The sequence below is a fragment of the Rhinatrema bivittatum genome, chromosome 2 (genome assembly GCF_901001135.1).
Source record: "Rhinatrema bivittatum chromosome 2, aRhiBiv1.1, whole genome shotgun sequence".
Lineage (NCBI taxonomy): Eukaryota > Metazoa > Chordata > Amphibia > Gymnophiona > Rhinatrematidae > Rhinatrema > Rhinatrema bivittatum.
This window is the reverse complement of record NC_042616.1, coordinates 628,479,694-628,495,648: the sequence shown is the minus strand read 5'-3', so window position 1 is coordinate 628,495,648 and position 15,955 is coordinate 628,479,694. Positions and strand designations below refer to the sequence as shown.

Sequence of the window (15,955 nt, the reverse complement as noted above, 5' to 3'; positions counted from 1 at the left end):
TCGAAAGGGGGGGTCATTTGCGGTCAATATGGACATATGGAGAATTCCATAAGTTGAGTCTATGTCCATATGTGCAAATAAAAATTTAAACCCCTCACCCTCCTTAATCCCCTCCCCCCAAAGACTTACCAAAACTCCCTGGTGGTCCAGCGGGGTCAGGACGCCATTTCTAAACTCCTTTGCAAGGAGCACGTGACGTCGGCGTCACGTCGGAGTGACGCGGCGTCACGTGATTCCCTGCGGGTTCGCTCTGGGACCCTCGTTCGACCCAAAAGGAACTTTTGGCCAGCTTGGGGGTGTCAGGAGGCCCCCCCAAGCTGGCCAAAAGTTCCTTTTGGGTCGAACGAGGGTCCCGGAGCGAACCCGCGGGGAATCACGTGACGCCGCGTCACTCCGACGTGATGCCGACGTCACGTGCTCCTCGTAAAGGAGTTCAGAAATGGCATCCTGACTCCTCGCTGGATCACCAGTTAGTTGTGGTAAGTCTTTGGGGGGGGATTAAGGAAGGTGAGGGGTTTAAATTTTTATTTTGGATCAACAATCGCAATTTCCAACTTATTCAACATAGCTATGTTGAATAAGTTGGAAATCCGATCGTTTTCGCCTCATCACTTTTTTAAGTTAAAAAAAAAAATAAGTAGCGTTTTACATTTAAGTTCAAAACGAATGTACACCCCTAATACCCAGAGCAAGATCTATTTAAGTAAACATTTTCTAAAAAAAAGGAGTCTACCTTTATTGCAGAGGTAGACAATTCCAGTCCTGGAATGCCATAACTAGGTCTGGTTTTCAGGATATCCACAATGAATATGTATGAAGTATAATTACATACACTACCTCCATTGTATTCATATATATCTCAGGAAAAACAAATAGAGAAGTAGGGGGACCACACAAATAAATAGGAGAACAACAAGAGTGGCACACACAAAAAAATAAATATATAGATAAATATACAAAGCAAATATATGAATAAATAGATATTTAAAAACAAGTGATAGAATATTACAAATTTAGGCCTGGATTTATCAAAGTGTGATAAGTATCACATGCAATAGCAAAAGGAGCGTGTTTTATGCCAATATACAGTTTTTCACAATTTGCGCTAATTACCTATGCAAAGAGCTAAGTTAGCACAAATGTCAAAGTGGCCCCTAACCCCCTACACTAATACCTAAACCTTGCCTCGAGTTACTAGGTGGGGATATAAATACCTATCTAGGAAGAAGACATTATGGTTAGGCTCTCTCTCTCTCTCTCTCTCCCTCCCTCTCAGCGTATTTTGATAAATGACCCCCTTAATATCATAATATCAATATTCTATGGTGTAAATATCTATGTATATATTCTATAATCTATTTTTTTATCTATTTATTTTTGTGTGTCCCACTCTTGTTGTTCTCCTGCAAATACATCTCATGCATATTCATTGTAGCTATCCTCAGAACCAAAACGTTTTGTGGCACTCCAGGACTGGCGTTGTCTACTCCAGTGCAGATGACTCAGTGTGTCCACTGGGGAACTACAGAGGAAATTTTTATCATTTTGATTTGTTTATTCATTTCATAGGTTGCCTCCATTCATTTGGTAAATTTCAAATGAAAAAAAAAAAGTTTATTCATTCCTTTCATTTTTCTTTTTCCATTAAAAAGTCAATTGAGGACGCTATATATAGCCTATTTTGAGTTCTGAAATTGTTTTTTTCTAATCAATTCTAAGGAAATTTGTGGGTAGACATTAGACAACCTCAAAGGGGAACAGAACTATAATGTGCCAATACCATAGAACTATAAGGTGCCAAGACCATGGCAAAGTGGCACAAAAAGTGCCATGAATAGCCTAAGGCATCGTAAAGGGGCAAAAGGGTTCCAGCGGTGGAAGGAGTTCTCTGAGGCATTGTGACAGTAGCAAAGGAGCAGCAAGAGTGGGAAGAATACCCCAAGGCTTCAAAAGAGAGCCTCGACAACAGTGGCATGAACCCCTAAAGGCAGCACAAGAGGGGCAAAGTGGCACCCGACATGGCATAAACATTCTAAGAGATTCCATGAAAGTGGAACAAAGCAGCAAAGGTGGTAGCAAAAAAACAAAACAGGGCACTGATAGAGGGACAAAGCAGCATAAAGAGTGGAAAGAAGATACAAAGATACCATGAAAAGTGGAAAGCAATGACCCAGAGTGGCAAGAACAGCCTGGAGTATGGCAGAGAGACTGAGTGGCCGCAAGACCCTCGAGGTGGTACATTTGGGGTATAGCAGCAAGGCAGAATGACAGCAAGACCTCAGTGGCATGATGGAATTAGAAATGGCTATGAGGGTTTTATCACATCAACATAAGAGAACTCACAAATTTGTTCACACCTTACTCATGCAAATATATTTCTTTATTCTTCTCATTCCAGTATTCACAATCGACGGTGCCGATTCTGTTTGTGAATACTGGAATGGGAAGAATTTAATGTGTGAATACGTTTTGAGAAGATTCTAATGGACTAGAAAGATCTGCTGCTTTCAGATATATTGAACTGTTAAAGTGTATTATGAATATTGTAGCTCCAGTAGAACCCAAACTGGATTTAATTGATGTGGATACTGTGCAATATATTGTGTGAGATTTTAGGGTGTGAGATTGAATGGTTTGGTTGTGATGGGATGTATGAGCTAGATAGTATTTATTGTCTAGACAGGACTGTTTTATTATATGGTCTCATGAATAAAGAAATATATTTGCATGAGTAAGGTGTGAACAAATTTGTGTGTTCTCTTATGTTGATGTGATTATATATAGAGAGAGAACCTATTGTATAGTTTACCCTCAGTGTGTAGTACCTATGAGGGTTTTATGTCACAATATACTTTGCTGAAATGTGCTAGTCACTAATACCACTGTAATATTGGCTGAGATTCTGTCGGTCATGCACATTCAGGCAGGTTGACAGACTGAATTCACTTCAGTGCTTAGCAAGCACAATACTAAGCAGAGTTACCAGGTTTCTAGTGGCACAAATTCAGTTTCTGTCTCATTAGTAACTGGTTTATCCCTCACAGTATGTACAAAAATGTCTCTCTTTTACACACACACACACACACACACACACACACACATTGCATAAGAGTGTGTGTGTGTGTGTGTGTGTGTGTGTGTGTGTGCACTGCAGATTAACTCCTTTTGCAAACAAAAACAAATATGACAGAAAATATACTGGCAAGGCAGTGCTTCTGTTCTTTCTCTGCCAGTCAAGTGCACACTGTACAAAGACAAAAAAAAAAAATCACATTTACTACTGTTTTGTTTTTTCATTGGCCCTGCCCTTTGCCCTGCTCCAGCAAACAGACAAAATGCAGCAGTACCTCTAGCTCTCACTCACAGTGAAAACAGTGCACTGTAACTGTAGCAGTGATAATAAAAAGCTCTAAGTCATTACAAAATTCCTCTTTCCTTCTTTTCAAGAACCTTTTCTTTGACTTCTGAAAAGACAAATTTTTACACAGAACTTTCAGTGGGAGAATGTCAAAGTATTTTGATCCAGATGCCACCCTTAGGCTAGATAAAAAATGTTTCTGTTGCGGCGCCTGGCCGCGACCGGCCAGACCCTCCTACCTCTGATGGTTCTTCAGCGAGACGGGTCTTCTTCTGCGGCACGCCGTGAATGCCAGACCGCACGTCCCAAACAGCGTCCTCCCAGCCAGCATCGGGGCCTCCCCTGACGGGAGACCCCACCTCTTATAGGGGCCACAGCGGGAGAGAATGCCCGGCCCTGGAAGATGACATCGGCCCAGGGTTGTTTTTTAAACCCTGCAGCTGCACTCCCTCAGTGCCTTCGCAACAGTATTCCTCTGTTGCTCTCGGGCTGTGCTGCTGTCATTCCTTTGCCTCAGTGTTCCTTTGCCTCAGTGTTACTTGCCTCTGTGTTCCTGCCTTGCCTCCGAAGTTCCTGCCTTCGTCCCTGGACCCATTCCTCAGCTTGATCTCCTGGTATGACCTTGGTTCGTCTCCTCGTCTCCGCTTGTCTGCTGCCCGTCCTGATCTTTGGCCTGTATCTTCCTTCTGCATCTTCACTGCCTGCCCCGGATCTTCTGCCTGGACTCCATTCTGACTCTTCATGAAGATCGGTTCCTATCTCGCTGGGTGAATGCTCTGAGTACCCGCTCCTCGGGGGCTCTCCCGTGTTCATAAGTTATCTGCTCCTCGGAGGGCTGTCCTGCCTGATTCCCTGGAACAAGTCCTCGTGAGTCCTCCTCTTCACCTACGCCACCTCCCGGAGATGAGTTTCATTGAGGATTGCCCCTTGGCGGTCATCACCTCTCGCTCCGGCTCAAGGGTCAACATCCTCAATAGTTTCACTTTGAATGGTCCTCCATCCTGTCTACTTGCTTACTTTTCCTACCTCAGCTCTTTTCTGTCTGCATTGGTTGGTTGCTTTAGTTACCAGTCTCACAGCAGCACTTTTCAATGGGCCAGAGACTTGAATGGAAAACATAAATGAGTCAAAAGTTTTTATTTAAATTTGTGGACAATCTATATTTGTTTAAGGAGATCAAAAATGAAATAAAAATGCTCCCATTTGTAGCATTTTATCCAATTGTTTCAAACAAATATATACCCATAGTATCTATCAAAGTATGAAGAAAGGAAAAACTAAGGTGGTAGAGAGAGAGAGAGAGAGTCCAAGTGAAAATAATGAGGATGCCAGGAGACCTGGATTCAAATTCTGTTTTTAACTCATTTGGTACTGAATGATTAAGCCTTTATCCATAGACAGAGAATGAGAAAAAGTCTATTGTTCCTCATTTCCTCAGGTACTTGTTTAGATTGGAAGCTCCTGATGAGGAGATCCACTGTACATATAAGTAATTGGTTGCAAAGTGCCTGGCTATAAACTGCTTATATAAATACCGATGAAAAAAAATGCATTCATATTTAACCATGCTTACTTCTTCAGAACTAAATAGGATGCATTTTATCACACTGACGGAGAAAATGTTTAACATTCCAATGTGTTTATTTGACATATACAGCAGCAGTACAGAGGCTTTCATTCTAATTTAATCATTCATGCAAAGCACAAGAGATTGCCAGGTGAGCCAGAACCCATTATAATCCTTGGAACAAGCAGGGCCGGGGTGAGTGGGGATTGTTTTGTTTCTGACCAAAGACCTTTTTGCTGGCATCTGATGGAGTGGATGGAGGAGGCAGAGACCAGGGAGAGACTTAAAGGACCTAGGGAGAGACTTCAGATCTCAAATCCCCTTCATTGCTCTTTGTGAAAAGGGCATGAAGAAGGAACTCGGGGTGGCAATGTACCCTTTGGTCTTATGGGGAGAGTAGATTGGCTTTATATTTCCATGGACTATAATATAGATGCATTGCCAATATCAGAAACACAGATGTATTACTAACCATGTTAAAACTTGCTTAACAGGGAATAGCACATTAAACTTGCTACACTAATATGTGTTAAAAAATCATATTAACATGCATTTCTGTTTTGCATTATTATTATTTTTTTTTTTATTTCGTTTTTATTGAGTCAGAGGAAGTAAAAAACCATTTGGTAGCAACAAGTCAGTAAACAAGTGAACAATGCAACCAAGATATCCATAACCCAATGGAAAAAAAAAAACATGACTCACAAAGTTTTTCAAATACACAACAAAAGTAAAGACATCTGGTGTTACAAGAAAAATAATATACATAACGGAATCTATCAGATGAGAAATGAAAACAAAGCATTAATCAAATGGAATAATCTAGGTCTCAGTTAAAGATGGAATCTAAAGACCGAATTTTCAATGGCCTGTGCACGTAAAATCTTGGGAATACGTGCATGGCCAGTCTGTGCGTGCGCCGAGCACATTTTAGAAATGGCCCAGCCATGTGCATATCTCCCAGTATGCGCAGAAGCACTAGACCAGCAAAAAAGAGTGGGGTCTGGGTGGGGAGGGACGAGACAGGGGCTGACCGGGACAGAAGCCATTAGGCCCTGACCTGGGAAAGCACGCGCCGGCAACCGGCTGGTGTGCAGAAGTTACTTCTGCTCCAAAGAAGCAGCAAATATTAAAACAGCAACAAAAAAAGTAAACTAGCTAGGTAGGGGTTAGGGGTTGGGGAGGAGAAGAGAGGAGAGGGGAAAAGGTAGGAAGGGTAGTAAGGGGGATAGGAAAGTTCCCTCCTAATCCACTCCTTAATTGGAGTGGACTGGTAGGGAACTGGGAAAGGCCTTCTCGTGTCGCCTCATGCTGGTTTTTTTAATTCCCCTCCCCCGAGCATGTGAGTCCCAACCAGTCCGCATATGCGCGTGCTGATATTAAAATCCGGTGTGTATATGCGTGGGAACTGTATTTTATAACATGCGTGTGGCAACGAGCGCATGTTATACAATCATCACGCCCATGTGCGCGCACCGGGAACCGCGCACACATGGATGCCTGCGCACTTGTTTTAAAATTGACCCCATGTGATCACTTGAAGCTAATTCCAAAACAATTGTTGTGGTTTGCAATACAATTAATAGATAATAACATTATTAACAATTAGGAAAACAAACTTTCAAAATTTTACTTAATACACAATTTATGCATGCAAGTGAGCCTACAGAGATTTATGCTTGCATGTTATAAACTGTGTGTGATGGGAACCACACAGTTTAGGAAAAAAATTGTGTATTTTTGGGAAGGGGAGCAGCTCTCAGTGAGTTTGCCTCTTTTAATATCAATTTAAATTGACTTTTTACCACAATTATGCCTCCTTAGAGGAGCAGCAAGCCAAGGTTATTCCCCTTTGAGCCGACAGCTCTCTTATCAGGAGAACATATTTTAGATATTCTGGTGAACTGAGGGTCTGCCCACTGTTGGCCCAATGGAGGGAGAGTTGAGCCTGCTGGGCTTAGATGTTACAATAGGTCTCCCTGAACACCGACCTCTGAAGTAGCCTACAGCATCCAAGCTTTTAGTGCTGGATTCAACATAGAGAGATCATGTTGGTCCTGCAGGAGGGTCAGAAGTCCAGATGGAGAAACTCCAGGAAGAATCTGCTATGTCGGGGATGCTGGAAAATTTCTGGTTGGGGATGGCAAGCCAGTGGTGAGAGTCATTATGAATATTGATCAAATAACTTCTCAGCTGTTGAGCAAGCCTCTTATTATCTCAGGGGTTACATGAGACTGGAAGATTGGGCATCCAAATGGCAGATGAAATTTAATATGGACAAGTGCAAGGTGTTGCATATAGGGAAAATAACCCTTGCTGTAGTTACACAATGTTAGGTTCCATATTAGGAGCTACCACCCAGGAAAAAGATCTTCATTCAAAAATTGGAAGAAGGATCCAACAGAAGAAAATAGGATAAATCATAAACATTGGCAAGTTAAATGTAAGACATTGATAAGACAGGCTAAGAGAGAATTTCAAAATAAATTGGCTGAGAGGCAAAAACTCACAGTAAAAACTTTTTTAAATATATCCAAAGCAGAAAGCCTGTGAGGGAGTCAGTTGGACCGTTAGATGATCGAGGGGTTAAAGGGGCACTTAGAGAAGATAAGGCCATCGTGGAAAGATTAAATGATTTCTTTGCTTTGGTGTTTACTGAAGAGGATGTTGGGGAGGTACCCGTAATGGAGAAGGTTTTCATGGGTAATGATTCAGATGGACTGAATCAAATCATGGTGAATCTAGAAGATGTGGTAGGCCTGATTGACAAACTGAAGAGTAGTAAATCACCCGGACCAGATGGTATACACCCCAGAGTTCTGAAAGAACTAAAAAATGAAATTTCAGACCTATTAGTAAAAATTTGTAACTTATCATTAAAATCATCCATTGTACCTGAAGAATGGAGGATAGCAAATGTAACCCCAATATTTAAAAGGGCTCCAGGGGCGATCCGGGAAACTACAGACCGGTTATCCTGACTTCAGTGCCATGAAAAATAGTGGAAAGTGTTCTAAACATCAAAATCACAGAACATATAGAAAGACATGGTTTAATGGAACAAAGTCAGCATTGCTTTACCCAGGGCAAGTCTTGCCTCACAAATCTTCTTCACTTTTTTGAAGGAGTTAATAAACATGTGAATAAAGGTGAACCGGTAGATATAGTATACTTGGATTTTCAGAAGGCGTTTGCAAAGTTCCTCATGAGAGGCTTCTAGGAAAAGTAAAAAGTCATGGGATAGGTGGCGATATCCTTTCATGGATTGCAAACTGGCTAAAAGACAGGAAACAGAGAGTTGGATTAAATGGACAATTTTCTCAGTGGAAGGGAGTGGACAGTGGAGTGCCTCAGGGATCTGTATTGGGACCCTTACTTTTCAATATATTTATAAATGATCTGGAAAGAAATACGACGAGTGAGATAATCAAATTTGCAGATGACACAAAATTGTTCAGAGTAGTTAAATCACAAGCAGATTGTGATAAATTGCAGGAAGACCTTGTGAGACTGGAAAATTGGGCATCTAAATGGCAGATGAAATTTAATGTGGATAAGTGCAAGGTGATGCATATAGGGAAAAATAACCCATGCTATAATTACACAATGTTAGGTTCCATATTAGGTGCTACAACCCAAGAGAGAGATCTAGGTGTCATAGTGGATAACACATTGAAATCGCCGGTTCAGTGTGCTGCGGCAGTCAAAAAAGCAAACAGAATGTTGGGAATTATTAGAAAGGGAATGGTGAATAAAACGGAAAATGTCATAATGCCTCTGTATTGCTCCATGGTGAGACTGGACCTTGAATACTGTGTACATTTCTGGTCGCCGCATCTCAAACAAGATATAATTGCGATGGAAAAGGTACAGAGAAGGGCTACCAAAATGATAAGGGGAATGGAACAACTCCCCTATGAGGAAAGACTAAAGAGGTTAGGACTTTTCAGCTTGGAGAAGAGACGACTGAGGGGGGATATGATAGAGGTGTTTAAAATCATGAGAGGTCTAGAACGGGTAGATGTGAATCGGTTATTTACTCTTTCGGATAGTAGAAAGACTAGGGGGCACTCCACGAAGTTAGCATGGGGCACATTTAAAACTAATCAGAGAAAGTTCTTTTTTACTCAACGCACAATTAAACTCTGGAATTTGTTGCCAGAGGTTGTGGTTAGTGCAGTTAGTATAGCTGTGTTTATAAAAGGATTGGATAAGTTCTTAGAGGAGAAGTCCATTTCCTGCTATTAAGTTCACTTAGAGAATAGCCACTGCCATTAGCAGTGGTAACATGGAATAGACTTAGTTTTTGGGTACTTGCCAGGTTCTTTTGGTCTGGATTGGCCACTGTTGGAAACAGGATGCTGGGCTTGATGGACCCTTGGTCTGACCCAGTATGGCATTTTCTTATGTTCTTATGTGGATAATACTTTAAAATTGTCGGCTCAGTGTGCTGCAGCAGTCAAAAAAGCAAATAGAATGTTAGGAATTATTAAGGGAATGGTTAATAGAACGGAAAATGTCATAATGCCCCTGTATCGCTCCATGGTGAGACCGCACCTTGAATACTGTGTACAATTCTGGTCGCCGCATCTCAAAAAAGAAATAATTGCGATGGAGAAGGTGCAGAGAAGGGCTACCAAAATGATAAGGGGAATGGAACAGCTCCCCTATGAGGAAAGACTAAAGAGGTTAGGACTTTTCAGCTTTGAGAAGAGACGGCTGAGGGGGGATATGATAGAGGTCTTTAAGATCATGAGAGGTCTTGAACGAGTAGATGTGACTCGGTTATTTACACTTTCAAACAATAGAAGGACTAGGGGGCATTCCATGAAGTTAGCAAGTAGCATATTTAAGACTAATCAGAGAATATTCTTTTTCACTCAATGCACAATAAAGCTCTGGAATTTGTTGCCAGAGGATGTGGTTAGTGCAGTTAGTGTAGCTGGGTTCAAAAAAGGTTTGGATTAAGTTTTTGGAGAAGTCCATTAATGACTATTAATCAATTATACTTAGGGAATAGCCACTGCTATTAATTGCATCAATAGCATGGGATCTTCTTGGTGTTTGGGTAATTGCCAGGTTCTTGTGGCCTGGTTTTGGCCTCTGTTGGAAACAGGATGCTGGGCTTGATGGACCCTTGGTCTGACCCAGCATGGCAATTTCTTATGTTCTTATGTTTTTATGTTCTTAGTAATTTAAAATGTGGGTAATAAATCCAAGTAAATAAATAAACATTTGGTCAGTTTTGGTTTGAGTTGATATGGTAATTTCCAGCTATGCATCTGATATTGGAACTTTGGTTAGGATTGTTTTTGAGCTTTCTAAAAGCTAGACTGATGTATTTTGAGAATTAGAAGAAAAAATGGAAGACATGTGGAAGAAAATGCAAGAGATCTAACAAGTGAATCTGAGTTTGATTTAAGATAAGATTTCAGTTCACTGGAAACTTGCTCAATTGGAGACCTGCTCTAGACTTCTTCACATTCGGTTTCTAAATGTTCCCCAAGTTCCCAGGGATCTGTGAGAGATTTTCTGAAGAAACATGTTATTGAGGTTTTGGATTTTCAAATGGGAATTATCCGATAAATAAACATTTCTATTTGCCTATTGGAAAGATATCTGGAACACAGCTAGGCTCTCTCTGGTCTGGACATTTCTACTTTGTTGGAAAGTTCAGCACAAGAGAGAAAAGAATGAGAAACTGTTTTTTGGCTTTTTTGTTTTTGAATAAGATTTGAGTATGAATCAAAAATCTGTTTCTGAAAACCACAGGCTTTTTTTCAGTGAGTTGAGAATTTTGATCTATCCAGATATTACTAAATCTACACAGAATAGGAGAAAGTTATTACTTGTAAAGCAACATCAACTATTAGCTCTTGGAACATCTATTCTACTTAGAAAGCAATGTGAATGCATTGTGATGTATGCTAGATTTACATATCAGTTCTTTCCTCTGATCAGTTACACTTTTTCGTAGATCAAAAAAAAAAATTACCAATGCTCCATCAGTTTTTTAATTGGCATCAATAGTTTTATATGTTCAGACCTTACAGGTCTTATAATTTCTTATAAGTAATTTTAGAATAGCATTTTTTAAATGATGTATGATTCTTTGTTTCCTTACAAGTTTATTCTTGGTTGTGAACTGGAAAATTTGAAAAATACAGTTGTGTATTTCTGCTCCAAAAGTACGCACATATGGGTAGAATTTCAAAAAGCGCGATTTGGCGTACTTTTGTTGGCGCATCAGGCGCAAACAAAAGTACGCTGGATTTTAGTAGATACGCGCGTAGCCGCGCATATCCGCTAAAATCTGGATCGGCGCGCGCAAGGCTACCGATTCCGTATAGCCGGAGCGCCGAGCCGCGCAGCCTACCTCTGTTCCCTCCGAGGCCGCTCCGAAATCGGAGCGGCCTCGGAGGGAACTTTCTTTTGCCCTCCCCTCTCCTTCCCCTCTCTTCCCCTACCTAACCCACCTCCCCGGCCCTGTCTAAACCCCCCCCTTACCTTTGTCGGGGGATTTACGCCTCCCGGAGGGAGACATAAATCCCCGCGCGCCAGCGGGCCGCTAGTGCGCCGGGACGTGACCTGAGGGCAGGTCCGGAGGGCGCAACCATGCCCCCGGACCGCCCCGGGCCGTAACCATGCCCCCGGACCCGCCCCCAAAACGCTACGTCCCGCCCCGAAAACGCCACGCAGATCGGGCCCGCCCCCGACACGCCCCCCTCGGAAAACCCCGGGACTTCCGCGAGTCCCGGGGCTCTGCGTGCGCCGGTAGGCCTATGTAAAATAGGCGCACCGGCGCGCAGGGCCCTGCTCGCGTAAATCCGGGTGGATTTACGCGAGCAGGGCTCTTAAAATCCGTCCCATATGTTTTGGAACATGTTTGTATTTCTAATGCAGCAAAACATACACATTCTTTATTCATTTTTTAAAAAAATACATGTGTTAAGAATCTTCACCTTGGAGAAAAGACAGCTGAGGGGAGATATGATAGAGGTCTATAACGAAACGATTGGAGTTGAACGAGTAAACGTTAATAAGTACAAAGACTAGGTCCACACAATGAAATTACTAGGTGATACATTTAAAAATAATAAGAGAAAATATTATTTACTCAATGTATAATTAAGCTCTGGATTTGTTGCAAAGGATGTGATGAAAGCTAGTAGATAAGCTGTATTTAAAAAAGATTTGGACAAGATCCTGAAGGAAAAGTCACTAACCATTTTTAAGGTGGAGTTGCAGAAATGCACTTCTTATCAATGGGATAAGCAGTATGGAATCTATCTACCTTGGTCTCCAGCCAGGTACTGGTAACCTGGATTGGTTACTGTCGCAATTAGTTACTGTTGCAAATAGGATACTGGGCTTGATGGACATTTGGTCTGATCCAGTATAGCAAGTCTTCGGTTCTTATATTCTTATGTACATGCAAAATAATGTGCATGCAATAACCCAGAATTAAACATGGAGGCAGTTATATTTTAAAGTATGTGCTCTTCTGAAAATACTTAGTTGTGTTACGTGCCCCACCCGCTGCCATCCCAGGCCTGCTCACCTTATTGGTTCCACAACAGGTCCCGGGACGACCTCTCTCACGGTAGTTGCCAGCCCTGCCAGGCCCCGGCGTCCCGCAGCGGCAGTTACTGGGCCTTCTACTACGTTCCAGGCCTCACGCCGAGGCTCGGCGTCGTCTGCCATGTTAGCCATGCCCCTACGCTCGCACGTGCGAACTGCCCAGACTCATGTAGGGCCATGGGCAAGTCTTAGCTCTGTGGCACGCTCTGATTGATCCCTCGATATAAGGAAGTTCCTGTCTATGTTTCCCTGCCTTGGCAATCAGGACGGTTTGTTCTAAAATTGCCTCTGCGTTTGTTCCTGCTCTTGCCTTTCCTAGTCTTGTTCCAGGATCCTTCTGTTCCAGTTCTGTTCCTGACTTGTTCCTGCATCCTAGTTCCTGCATCCTGCTTGTTCCTGTGTTAGTCTGTCTGTCTACCCAGGTAGTACCCTTGGACTGTCTTATTGGTACTGACCTCAGCTTGCTCCTGACCTGCCTGCCTGCCTGCCACCTGCTTCAAAGTCCTCAGCTTGTTCCTGACCTGCCTGCCTGCCTGCCGCCTGCCTCAAAACCTCAGCCTGCCTTTGACCTCATCTGACCTCCGGTACCTGACCCCTGCTTTACTGACCATTCCTCGGACTGACCTCTGGATCTTGACCTTTGCCTGCCTGACCTTATCTCCAGATTCTGGCTCTGTTGCTTGCCTTGTCACCACCAAATCAGTTCTGGTTCTCCTTGTTCCAACCAGCCTCCAACTTCGAACCCGATCGCGCTCCCCCTGTGTCCGTGGACACGCCGGACTTTCATTCTCTCAGGAGACCCTGCGAGGCCCATCTAAGTCCAAGCAGCCCGGGTCCCTACGGGCTCCTTGCGGGGGGACCTCGGGCTTCCAGTGGTGAAGCTGTTCACAGCCTCTGTCTCCTCCAGTGCTCCACCCCCTGGGGGCAGTTGCCTCATGTTCCCTTTCAGGAGACGTTCCTTCACTGTCCAAGGAAAAGGGTCCATCCCCGAGCGCAACACGTTGCCAATGCCATGGACTTGGCGGAGTCTCCTGCCTCCATGGCCCTACCAGGACTGGCCACCACAGTAAAACAACATCATCAAGCTTTAGGGACACTGGCCTCTTTGTTAGAATTGCGCTCTCAATTACAAGATACAGCAATGGCCATCCCGGTGGGCCTCTCGGCCACTATGCTTCCCAAAGCGACTCTGTCACTTCCTGCATCCCCCAGGTATAATGGGGATCCACGCTCCTGTCGTGGCTTCCTTAATCAGTGTTTTATGCTGTTTGCACTACAACCCTCGTTGTTTTTGAAGGAGGTCAATAAAGTCACCTTCATTCTGTCCCGGTTGGAAGGGAAGGCTCTGGCATGGGCCTCTCCCTTATGGGAACATTCTGATCCCACCCTCTCCAAGCTATCTGTCTTCATTGCTCTTTTAAAGCAGACCTTCGGAGACCCAGGTTGCATAGCTATCGCTAGTCATAGCTTACTCCACCTCCGTCAAAGGGTCAAGCACCCTCTCCGAATACACAGTGGAGTTTCGGACCTTGGCCACAGAAGTTGGGAGGCAAGAAGATTGTCTGCAAGGCAAGAAGATTGTCTGCAAGCCATCTTCCTAGATGGACTCTCCTGTGCTCTGAAAGATGAGCTCTCTGTCCGTGAGACTCCCATGTCTCTAGAAGACTTGATCTCCCTTTCCGGGAGGATGGATCATCGCCTCCGGCAAAGATGCCTAGAAGTAAAGGCTCCATGCCCTCTTCCAGTACACCCCACAAGTGCACCCTGCACTCCAGCGAAGACTGCTGCACCACCACCTTCCTCCATGGTAGAACCTATGGAAGTGAATCGTGGGTGATTGTCTCTGACCAAAAATCTCCGTCGGCGAAAGGAGGGGCTCTGCCCTTACTGTGGCACTTCTGGACATCGTCTGCAGTTTTTCCCCATCCGTCCGGGAAATTGCAACGCCTGAGCCCGGCGGGGGTCCCGAGCTTGGGCACAACTGTTTCTGGCCCTCAACTCTTGCTTCCTGTATCCCTGGGCATCAAGGCCCACACCTTTGCGATCACTGCTCTCATCGATACCAGATCAAGCGGTAGCTTCATTACGGACAACATCATCAAACTCTTGAAAATACCTCTCCAACCCTTAGAGGTGAGTCTTCATATTGCCTCCATCCAGGGAGAACATCTTCCAGGTCTCATTATTCACCAGAAAGTGGCTATCCGTCTCACTGTAGGTACCCTCCATGAGGAAGAGACATCTTTCTACGTCCTAAAACGCTCAACGCATCCGGTAATCCTGGGGCTACCCTGGCTCCAGGTCCACGAACCCCAGTTCGATTCGCAGTTCCTGCAGTTGGTACAGTGAGGTCCAAAATGCCAAAAGACTTGTCTGCACCCGGTATCCCCTGTGATATCCGTCTTGAAATCAGTTATCCTTTCAGGTTTACCTCTGCAGTATTCTGACTTCAGCGATGTATTCTCTAAGCAGAAAGCAGATACCTTGCCTCCATTACCCAAGTTCAACTATCCTATTGAACATCTGCCGGGCACTATGCCTCCCAAAGGCAGAACCTATCCATTGTCCCAGCCTGAGACTCAGGCTATGTCGGAGTATATTAAAGAGAATGTAGAGAAAGGCTTTATCCATCCATCTGATTCCCCCGTAGGAGTGAGGTTCTTCTTCATGAAGAAAAAAGATGGTGGACTACGTCCCTGTATTGATTACAGGGGTCTCAATGTGATAACTCATAAGTATCGATACCCGCTACCCCTCATTAGTGAACTGTTCTATCGCCATGAAGGGGCACAAATCTTTTCTAAACTGGACCTGAGAGGTGCATACAATTTGGTACACATCCAACCTGATGACATTTGGAAGACAGCGTTTAATACCAGAGTTGGCCCCTACGAATACGTGGTAATGCATTTTGGGCTATGTAACGCTCCAGCCGTCTTTCAACGCCTCATGAATGAAATATTCCGTGATCTCCTGTACAATTTTGTAGTCGTATACCTCGACGACATTCTGATCTTCTCTAAGGACATACAATCCCACCGTGAACACGTCCGCATCGTCCTCCAAAGTCTGAGAGAGAATCGTTTGTATACAAAACTGGAAAAATGTCTGTTTGAGTGGAATTGCTTACCTTTTCTGGGATATATATCTCTGATCATGGATTCTCAATGGACTCAGAAAAACTTCAGGGAATCCGTGACTGGCCTCAGCCAGTAGACCTTCGGGCGTTGCAACACTTTCTAGGCTTCACCAATTATTACCGAAGCTTCATTGCAAATTACTCTTCCATAGTTGCCCCACACACTGCTATGACTAGAAAATGGGCCAATTCCCGAGTTTGGATGCCTAGAGCAATTGCTGCCTTCCAGAGGATTAAAGAAGCCTTCAGCTCTGGTCCCTGTCTCTTTCATCCATATCCCAAACGTTCATTAGTTGTGGAGGTTGATGCC

At 43.7% G+C, this 15,955-nt stretch overlaps 1 protein-coding gene across 1 annotated transcript in view; it reads right to left on the bottom strand.

Moving 5' to 3' along the window:
- SNTG1 (syntrophin gamma 1) overlaps positions 1–15,955 on the bottom strand; it is a 2,212,578-nt gene that overhangs the window by 688,244 nt on the left and 1,508,379 nt on the right. The window lies entirely within an intron of this gene.